Source organism: Chiloscyllium punctatum, chromosome 15 (genome assembly GCF_047496795.1).
Source record: "Chiloscyllium punctatum isolate Juve2018m chromosome 15, sChiPun1.3, whole genome shotgun sequence".
Classification (NCBI taxonomy): Eukaryota; Metazoa; Chordata; class Chondrichthyes; order Orectolobiformes; family Hemiscylliidae; genus Chiloscyllium; species Chiloscyllium punctatum.
Window position 1 is genome coordinate 18,448,718 of NC_092753.1, and position 14,255 is coordinate 18,462,972.

General features: G+C 47.0%; 4 non-coding genes across 4 annotated transcripts; all 4 read left to right on the plus strand.

Moving 5' to 3' along the window:
• Nucleotides 1-2,453: 2,453 nt before the first annotated feature.
• trnag-ucc (transfer RNA glycine (anticodon UCC)) lies at nucleotides 2,454-2,525 on the plus strand. The gene has a single exon. It is a non-coding gene; the product is annotated as a tRNA-Gly (tRNA).
• A 3,615-nt stretch (nucleotides 2,526-6,140) lies between these two features.
• trnag-ucc (transfer RNA glycine (anticodon UCC)) lies at nucleotides 6,141-6,212 on the plus strand. Its single transcript has one exon. It is a non-coding gene; the product is annotated as a tRNA-Gly (tRNA).
• A 3,683-nt stretch (nucleotides 6,213-9,895) lies between these two features.
• trnag-ucc (transfer RNA glycine (anticodon UCC)) lies at nucleotides 9,896-9,967 on the plus strand. Its single transcript has one exon. It is a non-coding gene; the product is annotated as a tRNA-Gly (tRNA).
• Nucleotides 9,968-13,581: 3,614 nt separating this feature from the next.
• On the plus strand, nucleotides 13,582-13,653 carry trnag-ucc (transfer RNA glycine (anticodon UCC)). Its single transcript has one exon. It is a non-coding gene; the product is annotated as a tRNA-Gly (tRNA).
• The last annotated feature ends 602 nt before the right edge of the window (nucleotides 13,654-14,255 follow it).

Below are 14,255 nucleotides of genomic sequence, written 5' to 3' on the forward strand. Positions count from 1 at the left end.
GATAGTCAAGTTCGGTACCCATGGGGATGACTTTAACTGGGCACTTTGGTTCATGTCACACGACACGTGAAAACACTGCACTGTATACTATTTCACGGACACTACACAAGTACACGCACACACACAAAAGCACACTCCTACCGACCCACACACACATGCATACCCTCTCTCAAACACAAGCTCTCTCTCATAAACTCACTCAAACACTTCCACATTCACAGCCACTCACGCACATTCTCACAAATTGATACCCCAGTACACTCACACACATGCACCTACACACACTCTCACACACCCGCATATCCCTACATGCATACACACACACACAGACACACACACACACAGCCACACACACCCACACATGCACCCACACACACACACATGCAGCCACACACACACACGCATGCACCCACACACGCAGACACACACACACACACACACACATATACACACACACACACACACACACAGTCCCCCCCGCCCCCCCCACACACACTGATTCCGGGTTCTCACGATTCTCAGCTGGAGACTATCATTGCCTGCAGACCCGACCTTCATCCCCCCACGACACCATGAAGGGTAACACTTGCTCATGCCCTTACACAGCCGTCTGTGCCCTCCCTTGACCCCGTCCTTTCCATCTTGCCCACCGCCCCTCCATGACGCTCTACCTCCTTCCTGCGCAGGTTTGCTCTGACAATGTCAATTTCACGTCCTTTGTCAATTTCACTTCCTATGTCAATTTCACCGCACTACGTTTTCTTTTTCCCCTCACGAACCGGGATCACCCTACGCTGTGCTTGCTGACCCCACCCCCTACGTTTGCCTTCCCGGATAGCGCTTTGTGTTTCGTTGGAACCGCAGGAGTAGCTGCGGACGTTCTGCTTAAACCTGAGCGGATAACACTGTTCTGCTCGGAGACAGGGAGGTCTGTAGATGCTGGAGCCCGAAACATCGATTTCCCTGCTGTGCGTTTCCAGCAACACACTCTCGACACTGTTCTGCCACGACCCTGTCTCGGTTGCACACAATCCCATTCATCATTAAGGCGCCACGGCATCCCAAGGACTTGGGACCCATGGGAACTAAATGATGACAGCGGCCTCAGCACTCTGCACCCCCTGACCTTGGAAAGCCCATCTTGGTTCAGGTTACCTATCTAGGGCAGGGAGGGTTTTGCGTGCACTGCCTTCCCACATCAGTGGAAGCGACCTTCACGAAACAGCTGCCCATGACTACCCCTTGCTGTGAAGTTAAACATCACACGACACCAGGTTATAGTCCAACAGATTTAATTGGAAGCTCTAGATTTCGGACAACCACCTGATGAAGGAGCAGCGCTCCGAAAGCTAGTGCTTCCAATTAAACCTGTTGGTCTATAACCTGGTGTTGTGTGATTTTTAACTTTCTATACCCCAGTCCAACACTGGCATCTCCAAATCATGCCCTCCTGTGAAAACCCCTTACTGCTGACTGACACCTCCCCCTCTTCTACAAAGTAAAAGAGAAACCTGCAAATCTATCAACGGGATCGAACTTCAAATTAATACATATTCCTCGAGAGGGTTCTGCTTCCCGAACTGTTACCCGGAATTCCCTCCTCTCCACAATTACTGCAGCGTGGCCTCAGTCTAATGGTTCCTCTGTTTTTGCCGTTTTTGTTTTCTAAGAAAACTCTTGAGAAGTTTTAGAAACTGAAAGAACTGCAGAATTATGTGGGGCATGGATAGGATAAATAGACAAAGTCTTTTCCCTGGGGTCGGGGAGTCCAGAACTAGAGAGCATAGGTTTAGTGTGAGAGGCGAAAGATATAAAAGCGACCAAAGGGTCAACGCTTTCATCCAGAGGGTGGTACGTGTGTGGAATGAGCTGCCAGAGGAAGTGGCGGAGGCTGGTACAATTGCAACATTTTCCAGGCATTTGGATGGGTATATGAATAGGAAGGGTTTGGAAGGATATGGGCCGGGTACTGGCAGGTGGGACTAGATTGGGTTGGAATATCTGGTCGGCATGGGTATGTTGGACCGAAGGGTCTGTTTCCGAGCTGTACATCTCTATCTCGATGACTATGTCTACGCTGTAAATCAGAAACCAAACCCGAAGTCGGTGGTAAAGCTGTATGAAGAGAAATCAGAGTTCACGTTTCGGTCCGGTGAACCTTTCTGAGAACTTGACAAGTTTTAATTGTGTGATCGTTCCAGGGTTGCCCTGGGATTTTCGTGCTATTTCTGTTATTGATTGATTTCAGATGATGAGAAATCCGAAATGCTGCTTTGTGTGTATTAAAAAGTGAGGCGGGGCATCAGGAGACCGATCCACTCAGTAAAACTCGGTCTTTGATGACTTCTCAATTTTAATATTTCACTGCAAAATTTCCAACAAAACAACAACGAAATTTCGAGTCAAGAACTATTATGGCACATCAGCTGATTTCTAGAGCGCTTCTGGCTGTAGCGATGGTGGTATAGTGGTGAGCATAGCTGCCTTCCAAGCAGTTTACCCGGGTTCGATTCCCGGCCATCGCAAGCAGTGCATTTTAACACCACTCCACAACCAAAAGAGCCGATCCATTCAGTGGGAATGAAACACCTCCGTCTGCACATCACATTGAGTCTGCCAGACCTCTGGAGTGCAGACACAACTTTGAAGTTGAGGATGTCCCCAGGAGGATTAAGGAGTCAAGTCGAGCACGGTTCAAAGAAACACGAGTCATGGCAGCATTCCTTGGTTTTCCATCTTATTTCGAAAGAAATGTTTCCGGATTTCACTCATTTCAACATTACTCTCATTTTGTTTTTTGTGAACTACAGCCTAATATCAAGTGAAATGTGGGTGGACAGTTCACAAATATCCAAACAACGTTATTTCTCATATCGAATCGGTAATGTTATTGTTTTAGGTGCAGGTCAGAAATAGGAGGAGTGGACACCAGCTGCTTTTATATTTCCAGTATGAGAAAATGATTCGATAAAACTCTGAGAGATGATAGAAGTGACCACACAGTGAGTGAAAGTTTAATCCAGGATAAAGTTAAAAATCACACAACACCAGATTACAGTCCAACAGCTTTACTTGGAAGCACTAGTTTTAGGAGTGCTCCGAAAGCTACTTGGACGATAACCTGGTATTGTGTGATTTTGAACTTTGTCCTCCCCAGTCCACCACAGGCTCCTCCACGTCATCATCCGATATAGTCATCATGGATTTGTTAAGGGAAGGTAGTGTCTGATGAAGGTGACTGATTTTCTTTGAAGGATAAAGAATGGATGGAGTGTATCCGATGTAGATCAACCTGATGATAAGAAGGACCATAAGACGCAGTATTTATAGCAAAAGGATTACAGTTTAATGCAGCTGAAATGATATATTAAACACATTTAGGTTAAGCCTTTCATCTTTTATAATGGGTTTACTAGTTTCCGTTCTTTAATATAAGAACCTCAGAACCTTTTCAAAGTTACGTTGTCGAGATAACTTCAGGTTGTCTAACAAGAGATGCCATCTCAGCTCAGACAATGCATTAAAGGTGTGAGGTTAAAGTCTGTCTGTGTCCCAATCTTGAGTCAGACTGGTTCTAGCCTCCCAGTCGGAGAGCACTTCAGCGCTCTGTGCCTTTCGGTCTCGGACCCCTGGGTGACAATCCTCCAAGGCAGACTATGGGACAGCCAACAATGCAAAGTGGCCAAGCAGAGGCTGATAGTCAAGTTCGGTACCCATGGGGATGACTTTAACAGGGCACTTTGGTTCATGTCACACGACACGTGACAACACTGCACTGTATACTATTTCACGGACACTACACAAGTACACGCACACACACAAAAGCACACTCCTACCGACCCACACACACATGCATACCCTCTCTCAAACACAAGCTCTCTCTCATAAACTCACTCAAACACTTCCACATTCACAGCCACTCACGCACATTCTCACAAATTGATACCCCAGTACACTCACACACATGCACCTACAAACACTCTCACACACCCGCATATCCCTACATGCATACACACACACACAGACACACACACACACAGCCACACACACCCACACATGCACCCACACACACACACATGCAGCCACACACACACGCATGCACCCACACACGCAGACACACACACACACACACACATATACACACACACACACACACAGTCCCCCCCGCACCCCCCACACACACTGATTCCGGGTTCTCACGACTCTCAGCTGGAGACTATCATTGCCTGCAGACCCGACTTTCATCCCCCCACGACACCATGAAGGGTAACACTTGCTCATGCCCTTACACTGCCGTCTGTGCCTTCCCTTGACCCCGTCCTTTCCATCTTGCCCACCGCCCCTCCATGACGCTCTCCCTCCTTCCTGCGCAGGTTTGCTCTGACAATGTCAATTTCACGTCCTTTGTCAATTTCACTTCCTGTGTCAATTTCACCGCACTACGTTTTCTTTTTCCCCTCACGAACCGGGATCACCCTACGCTGTGCTTGCTGACCCCACCCCCTACGTTTGCCTTCCCGGATAGCGCTTTGTGTTTCGTTGGACCCGCAGGAGTAGCTGCGGACGTTCTGCTTAAACCTGAGCGGATAACACTGTTCTGCTCGGAGACAGGGAGGTCTGTAGATGCTGGAGGCCGAAACATCGATTTCCCTGCTGTGCGTTTCCAGCAACACACTCTCGACACTGTTCTGCCACGACCCTGTCTCGGTTGCACACAATCCCATTCATCATTAAGGCGCCACGGCATCCCAAGGACTTGGGACCCATGGGAACTAAATGATGACAGCGGCCTCAGCACTCTGCACCCCCTGACCTTGGAAAGCCCATCTTGGTTCAGGTTACCTATCTCGGGCAGGGAGGGATTTGCGTGCACTGCCTTCCCACATCAGTGGAAGCGACCTTCACTAAACAGCTGCCCATGACTACCCCTTGCTGTGAAGTTAAACATCACACAACACCAGGTTATAGTCCAACAGATTTAATTGGAAGCTCTAGATTTCGGACAACCACCTGATGAAGGAGCAGCGCTCCGAAAGCTAGTGCTTCCAATTAAACCTGTTGGTCTATAACCTGGTGTTGTGTGATTTTTAACTTTCTATACCCCAGTCCAACACTGGCATCTCCAAATCATGCCCTCCTGTGAAAACCCCTTACTGCTGACTGACACCTCCCCCTCTTCTACAAAGTAAAAGAGAAACCTGCAAATCTATCAACGGGATCGAACTTCAAATTAATACATATTCCTCGAGAGGGTTCTGCTTCCCGAACTGTTACCCGGAATTCCCTCCTCTCCACAATTACTGCAGCGTGGCCTCAGTCTAATCGTTCCTCTGTTTTTGCCGTTTTTGTTTTCGAAGAAAACTCTTGAGAAGTTTTAGAAACTGAAAGAACTGCAGAATTATGTGGGGCATGGATAGGATAAATAGACAAAGTCTTTTCCCTGGGGTCGGGGAGTCCAGAACTAGAGGGCATAGGTTTAGTGTGAGAGGCGAAAGATATAAAAGCGACCAAAGGGTCAACGCTTTCATCCAGAGGGTGGTACGTGTGTGGAATGAGCTGCCAGAGGAAGTGGCGGAGGCTGGTACAATTGCAACATTTTCCAGGCATTTGGATGGGTATATGAATAGGAAGGGTTTGGAAGGATATGGGCCGGGTGCTGGCAGGTGGGACTAGATTGGGTTGGGATATCTGGTCGGCATGGGCAGGTTGGACCGAAGGGTCTGTTTCCGAGCTGTACATCTCTATCTCGATGACTATGTCTACGCTGTAAATCAGAAACCAAACCCGAAGTCGGTGGTAAAGCTGTATGAAGAGAAATCAGAGTTGACGTTTCGGTCCGGTGAACCTTTCTGAGAACTTGACAAGTTTTAATTGTGTGATTGTTCCAGGGTTGCCCTGGGATTTTCGTGCTATTTCTGTTATTGATTGATTTCAGATGATGAGAAATCCGAAATGCTGCTTTGTGTGTATTAAAAAGTGAGGCGGGGCATCAGGAGACCGATCCACTCAGTAAAACTCGGTCTTTGATGACTTCTCAATTTTAATATTTCACTGCAAAATTTCCAACAAAACAACAACGAAATTTCGAGTCAAGAACTATTATGGCACATCAGCTGATTTCTAGAGCGTTTCTGGCTGTAGCGATGGTGGTATAGTGGTGAGCATAGCTGCCTTCCAAGCCGTTGACCCGGGTTCGATTCCCGGCCATCGCAAGCAGTGCATTTTAACACCACTCCACAACCAAAAGAGCCGATCGATTCAGTGGGAATGAAACACCTCCGTCTGCACATCACATTGAGTCTGCCAGACCTCTGGAGTGCAGACACAACTTTGAAGTTGAGTATGTCCACAGGAGGATTAAGGAGTCAAGTCGAGCACGGTTCAAAGAAACACGAGTCATGGCAGAATTCCTTGGTTTTCCATCTTATTTCGAAAGAAATGTTTCCGGATTTCACTCATTTCAACATTACTCTCATTTTGTTTTTTGTGAACTACAGCCTAATATCAAGTGAAATCTGGGTGGACAGTTCACAAATATCCAAACAACGTTATTTCTCATATCGAATCGGTAATGTTATTGTTTTAGGTGCAGGTCAGAAATAGGAGGAGTGGACACCAGCTGCTTTTATATTTCCAGTATGAGAAAATGATTCGATAAAACTCTGAGAGATGATAGAAGTGACCACACAGTGAGTGAAAGTTTAATCCAGGATAAAGTTAAAAATCACACAACACCAGATTACAGTCCAACAGCTTTACTTGGAAGCACTAGTTTTAGGAGTGCTCCGAAAGCAACTTGGACGATAACCTGGTATTGTGTGATTTTGAACTTTGTCCTCCCCAGTCCACCACAGGCTCCTCCACGTCATCATCCGATATAGTCTTCATGGATTTGTTAAGGGAAGGTAGTGTCTGATGAAGGTGACTGATTTTCTTTGAAGGATAAAGAATGGATGGAGTGTATCCGATGTAGATCAACCTGATGATAAGAAGGACCATAAGACGCAGTATTTATAGCAAAAGGATTACAGTTTAATGCAGCTGAAATGATATATTAAACACATTTAGGTTAAGCCTTTCATCTTTTATAATGGGTTTACTAGTTTCCGTTCTTTAATATAAGAACCTCAGAACCTTTTCAAAGTTACGTTGTCGAGATAACTTCAGGTTGTCTAACAAGAGATGCCATCTCAGCTCAGACAATGCATTAAAGGTGTGAGGTTAAAGTCTGTCTGTGTCCCAATCTTGAGTCAGACTTGTTCTAGCCTCCCAGTCGGAGAGCACTTCAGCGCTCTGTGCCTTTCGGTCTCGGACCCCTGGGTGACAATCCTCCAAGGCAGACTATGGGACAGCCAACAATGCAAAGTGGCCAAGCAGAGGCTGATAGTCAAGTTCGGTACCCATGGGGATGACTTTAACTGGGCACTTTGGTTCATGTCACACGACACGTGACAACACTGCACTGTATACTATTTCACGGACACTACACAAGTACACGCACACACACAAAAGCACACTCCTACCGACCCACACACACATGCATACCCTCTCTCAAACACAAGCTCTCTCTCATAAACTCACTCAAACACTTCCACATTCACAGCCACTCACGCACATTCTCACAAATTGATACCCCAGTACACTCACACACATGCACCTACACACACTCTCACACACCCGCATATCCCTACATGCATACACACACACACAGGCACACACACACACACACAGCCACACACACCCACACATGCACCCACACACACACACATGCATGCACCCACACACGCAGACACACACACACACACAGGACACACACCCACACATGCACCCACACACACACATGCAGCCACACACACACGCATGCACCCACACACGCAGACACACACACACACACAGACATACACACACACACACGGTCCCCCCCCACACACACACACTGATTCCGGGTTCTCACGACTCTCAGCTGGAGACTATCATTGCCTGCAGACCCGACCTTCATCCCCCCACGACACCATGAAGGGTAACATTTGTTCATGCCCTTACACAGCCGTCTGTGCCCTCCCTTGACCCCGTCCTTTCCATCTTGCCCACCGCCACTCCATGGCGCTCTACCTCCTTCATGCGCAGGGTTGCTCTGACAATGTCAATTTCACCTCCTTTTTCAATTTCACTTCCTATGTCAATTTCACCGCAATACGTTTTCTTTTTCCCCCTCACGAACCGGGATCACCCTACGCTGTGCTTGCTGACCCCACCCCCTACGTTTGCCCTCCCGGGTAGCGCTTTGTGTTTCGTTGGACCCGCAGGAGTAGCTGCGGACGTTCTGCTTAAACCTGAGCGGATAACACTGTTCTGCTCGGAGACAGGGAGGTCTGCAGATGCTGGAGCCCGAAACATCGATTTCCCTGCTGTGCGTTTCCAGCAACACACTCTCGACACTGTTCTGCCACGACCCTGTCTCGGTTGCACACAATCCCATTCATCATTAAGGCGCCACGGCATCCCAAGGACTTGGGACCCATGGGAACTAAATGATGACAGCGGCCTCAGCACTCTGCACCCCCTGACCTTGGAAAGCCCATCTTGGTTCAGGTTACCTATCTAGGGCAGGGAGGGTTTTGCGTGCACTGCCTTCCCACATCAGTGGAAGCGACCTTCACTAAACAGCTGCCCATGACTACCCCTTGCTGTGAAGTTAAACATCACACAACACCAGGTTATAGTCCAACAGATTTAATTGGAAGCTCTAGATTTCGGACAACCACCTGATGAAGGAGCAGCGCTCCGAAAGCTAGTGCTTCCAATTAAACCTGTTGGTCTATCACCTGGTGTTGTGTGATTTTTAACTTTCTATACCCCAGTCCAACACTGGCATCTCCAAATCATACCCTCCTGTGAAAACCCCTTACTGCTGACTGACACCTCCCCCTCTTCTACAAAGTAAAAGAGAAACCTGCAAATCTATCAACGGGATCGAACTTCAAATTAATACATATTCCTCGAGAGGGTTCTGCTTCCCGAACTGTTACCCGGAATTCCCTCCTCTCCACAATTACTGCAGCGTGGCCTCAGTCTAATGGTTCCTCTGTTTTTGCCGTTTTTGTTTTCTAAGAAAACTCTTGAGAAGTTTTAGAAACTGAAAGAACTGCAGAATTATGTGGGGCATGGATAGGATAAATAGACAAAGTCTTTTCCCTGGGGTCGGGGAGTCCAGAACTAGAGGGCATAGGTTTAGTGTGAGAGGCGAAAGATATAAAAGCGACCAAAGGGTCAACGCTTTCATCCAGAGGGTGGTACGTGTGTGGAATGAGCTGCCAGAGGAAGTGGCGGAGGCTGGTACAATTGCAACATTTTCCAGGCATTTGGATGGGTATATGAATAGGAAGGGTTTGGAAGGATATGGGCCGGGTGCTGGCAGGTGGGACTAGATTGGGTTGGGATATCTGGTCGGCATGGGCAGGTTGGACCGAAGGGTCTGTTTCCGAGCTGTACATCTCTATCTCGATGACTATGTCTACGCTGTAAATCAGAAACCAAACCCGAAGTCGGTGGTAAAGCTGTATGAAGAGAAATCAGAGTTGACGTTTCGGTCCGGTGAACCTTTCTGAGAACTTGACAAGTTTTAATTGTGTGATCGTTCCAGGGTTGCCCTGGGATTTTCGTGCTATTTCTGTTATTGATTGATTTCAGATGATGAGAAATCCGAAATGCTGCTTTGTGTGTATTAAAAAGTGAGGCGGGGCATCAGGAGACCGATCCACTCAGTAAAACTCGGTCTTTGATGACTTCTCAATTCTAATATTTCACTGCAAAATTTCCAACAAAACAACAACGAAATTTCGAGTCAAGAACTATTATGGCACATCAGCTGATTTCTAGAGCGCGTCAGCCTGTAGCGATGGTGGTATAGTGGTGAGCATAGCTGCCTTCCAAGCAGTTGACCCGGGTTCAATTCCCGGCCATCGCCAGCAGTGCATTTTAACACCACTCCACAACCAAAAGAGCCGATCGATTCAGTGGGAATGAAACACCTCCGTCTGCACATCACATTGAGTCTGCCAGACCTCTGGAGTGCAGACACAACTTTGAAGTTGAGGATGTCCCCAGGAGGATTAAGGAGTCAAGTCGAGCACGGTTCAAAGAAACACGAGTCATGTCAGAATTCCTTGGTTTTCCATCTTATTTCGAAAGAAATGTTTCCGGATTTCACTCATTTCAACATTACTCTCATTTTGTTTTTTGTGAACTACAGCCTAATATCAAGTGAAATCTGGGTGGACAGTTCACAAATATCCAAACAACGTTATTTCTCATATCGAATCGGTAATGTTATTGTTTTAGGTGCAGGTCAGAAATAGGAGGAGTGGACACCAGCTGCTTTTATATTTCCAGTATGAGAAAATGATTCGATAAAACTCTGAGAGATGATAGAAGTGACCACACAGTGAGTGAAAGTTTAATCCAGGATAAAGTTAAAAATCACACAACACCAGATTACAGTCCAACAGCTTTACTTGGAAGCACTAGTTTTAGGAGTGCTCCGAAAGCTACTTGGACGATAACCTGGTATTGTGTGATTTTGAACTTTGTCCTCCCCAGTCCACCACAGGCTCCTCCACGTCATCATCCGATATAGTCATCATGGATTTGTTAAGGGAAGGTAGTGTCTGATGAAGGTGACTGATTTTCTTTGAAGGATAAAGAATGGATGGAGTGTATCCGATGTAGATCAACCTGATGATAAGAAGGACCATAAGACGCAGTATTTACAGCAAAAGGATTACAGTTTAATGCAGCTGAAATGATATATTAAACACATTTAGGTTAAGCCTTTCATCTTTTATAATGGGTTTACTAGTTTCCGTTCTTTAATATAAGAACCTCAGAACCTTTTCAAAGTTACGTTGTCGAGATAACTTCAGGTTGTCTAACAAGAGATGCCATCTCAGCTCAGACAATGCATTAAAGGTGTGAGGTTAAAGTCTGTCTGTGTCCCAATCTTGAGTCAGACTGGTTCTAGCCTCCCAGTCGGAGAGCACTTCAGCGCTCTGTGCCTTTCGGTCTCGGACCCCTGGGTGACAATCCTGCAAGGCAGACTATGGGACAGCCAACAATGCAAAGTGGCCAAGCAGAGGCTGATAGTCAAGTTCGGTACCCATGGGGATGACTTTAACTGGGCACTGTGGTTCATGTCACATGACACGTGACAACACTGCACTGTATACTATTTCACGGACACTACACAAGTACACGCACACACACAAAAGCACACTCCTACCGACCCACACACACATGCATATCCTCTCTCAAACACAAGCTCTCTCTCATAAACTCACTCAAACACTTCCACATTCACAGCCACTCACGCACATTCTCACAAATTGATACCCCAGTACACTCACACACATGCACCTACACACACTCTCACACACCCGCATATCCCTACATGCATACACACACACACAGACACACACACACAGCCACACACACCCACACATGCACCCACACACACACACATGCAGCCACACACACACGCATGCACCCACACACGCAGACACACACACACACACACACACACACAGACATACACACACACACACGGTTCCCCCCCCACACACACACACTGATTCCGGGTTCTCACGACTCTCAGCTGGAGACTATCATTGCCTGCAGACCCGACCTTCATCCCCCCACGACACCATGAAGGGTAACACTTGTTCATGCCCTTACACAGCCGTCTGTGCCCTCCCTTGACCCCGTCCTTTCCATCTTGCCCACCGCCCCTCCATGACGCTCTACCTCCTTCCTGCGCAGGGTTGCTCTGACAATGTCAATTTCACCTCCTTTGTCAATTTCACTTCCTATGTCAATTTCACCGCAATACGTTTTCTTTTTCCCCTCACGAACCGGGATCACCCTACGCTGTGCTTGCTGACCCCACCCCCTACGTTTGCCTTCCCGGATAGCGCTTTGTGTTTCGTTGGACCCGCAGGAGTAGCTGCGGACGTTCTGCTTAAACCTGAGCGGATAACACTGTTCTGCTCGGAGACAGGGAGGTCTGTAGATGCTGGAGCCCGAAACATCGATTTCCCTGCTGTGCGTTTCCAGCAACACACTCTCGACACTGTTCTGCCACGACCCTGTCTCGGTTGCACACAATCCCATTCATCATTAAGGCGCCACGGCATCCCAAGGACTTGGGACCCATGGGAACTAAATGATGACAGCGGCCTCAGCACTCTGCACCCCCTGACCTTGGAAAGCCCATCTTGGTTCAGGTTACCTATCTAGGGCAGGGAGGGTTTTGCGTGCACTGCCTTCCCACATCAGTGGAAGCGACCTTCACTAAACAGCTGCCCATGACTACCCCTTGCTGTGAAGTTAAACATCACACAACACCAGGTTATAGTCCAACAGATTTAATTGGAAGCTCTAGATTTCGGACAACCACCTGATGAAGGAGCAGCGCTCCGAAAGCTAGTGCTTCCAATTAAACCTGTTGGTCTATAACCTGGTGTTGTGTGATTTTTAACTTTCTATACCCCAGTCCAACACTGGCATCTCCAAATCATGCCCTCCTGTGAAAACCCCTTACTGCTGACTGACACCTCCCCCTCTTCTACAAAGTAAAAGAGAAACCTGCAAATCTATCAACGGGATCGAACTTCAAATTAATACATATTCCTCGAGAGGGTTCTGCTTCCCGAACTGTTACCCGGAATTCCCTCCTCTCCACAATTACTGCAGCGTGGCCTCAGTCTAATGGTTCCTCTGTTTTTGCCGTTTTTGTTTTCTAAGAAAACTCTTGAGAAGTTTTAGAAACTGAAAGAACTGCAGAATTATGTGGGGCATGGATAGGATAAATAGACAAAGTCTTTTCCCTGGGGTCGGGGAGTCCAGAACTAGAGGGCATAGGTTTAGTGTGAGAGGCGAAAGATATAAAAGCGACCAAAGGGTCAACGCTTTCATCCAGAGGGTGGTACGTGTGTGGAATGAGCTGCCAGAGGAAGTGGCGGAGGCTGGTACAATTGCAACATTTTCCAGGCATTTGGATGGGTATATGAATAGGAAGGGTTTGGAAGGATATGGGCCGGGTGCTGGCAGGTGGGACTAGATTGGGTTGGGATATCTGGTCGGCATGGGCAGGTTGGACCGAAGGGTCTGTTTCCGAGCTGTACATCTCTATCTCGATGACTATGTCTACGCTGTAAATCAGAAACCAAACCCGAAGTCGGTGGTAAAGCTGTATGAAGAGAAATCAGAGTTCACGTTTCGGTCCGGTGAACCTTTCTGAGAACTTGACAAGTTTTAATTGTGTGATCGTTCCAGGGTTGCCCTGGGATTTTCGTGCTATTTCTGTTATTGATTGATTTCAGATGATGAGAAATCCGAAATGCTGCTTTGTGTGTATTAAAAAGTGAGGCGGGGCATCAGGAGACCGATCCACTCAGTAAAACTCGGTCTTTGATGACTTCTCAATTCTAATATTTCACTGCAAAATTTCCAACAAAACAACAACGAAATTTCGAGTCAAGAACTATTATGGCACATCAGCTGATTTCTAGAGCGATTCAGCCTGTAGCGATGGTGGTATAGTGGTGAGCATAGCTGCCTTCCACGCAGTTGACCCGGGTTCGTATCCCGGCCATCGCAAACCGTGCATTTTAACACCACTCCACAACCAAAAGAGCCGATCGATTCAGTGGGAATGAAACACCTCCGTCTGCACATCACATTGAGTCTGCCAGACCTCTGGAGTGCAGACACAACTTTGAAGTTGAGGATGTCCCCAGGAGGATTAAGGAGTCAAGTCGAGCACGGTTCAAAGAAACACGAGTCATGGCAGAATTCCTTGGTTTTCCATCTTATTTCGAAAGAAATGTTTCCGGATTTCACTCATTTCAACATTACTCTCATTTTGTTTTTTGTGAACTACAGCCTAATATCAAGTGAAATGTGGGTGGACAGTTCACAAATATCCAAACAACGTTATTTCTCATATCGAATCGGTAATGTTATTGTTTTAGGTGCAGGTCAGAAATAGGAGGAGTGGACACCAGCTGCTTTTATATTTCCAGTATGAGAAAATGATTCGATAAAACTCTGAGAGATGATAGAAGTGACCACAGAGTGAGTGAAAGTTTAATCCAGGATAAAGTTAAAAATCACACAACACCAGATTACAGTCCAACAGCTTTACTTGGAAGCACTAGTTTTAGGAGTGCTCCGAAAGCTACTTGGACGATAACCTGGTA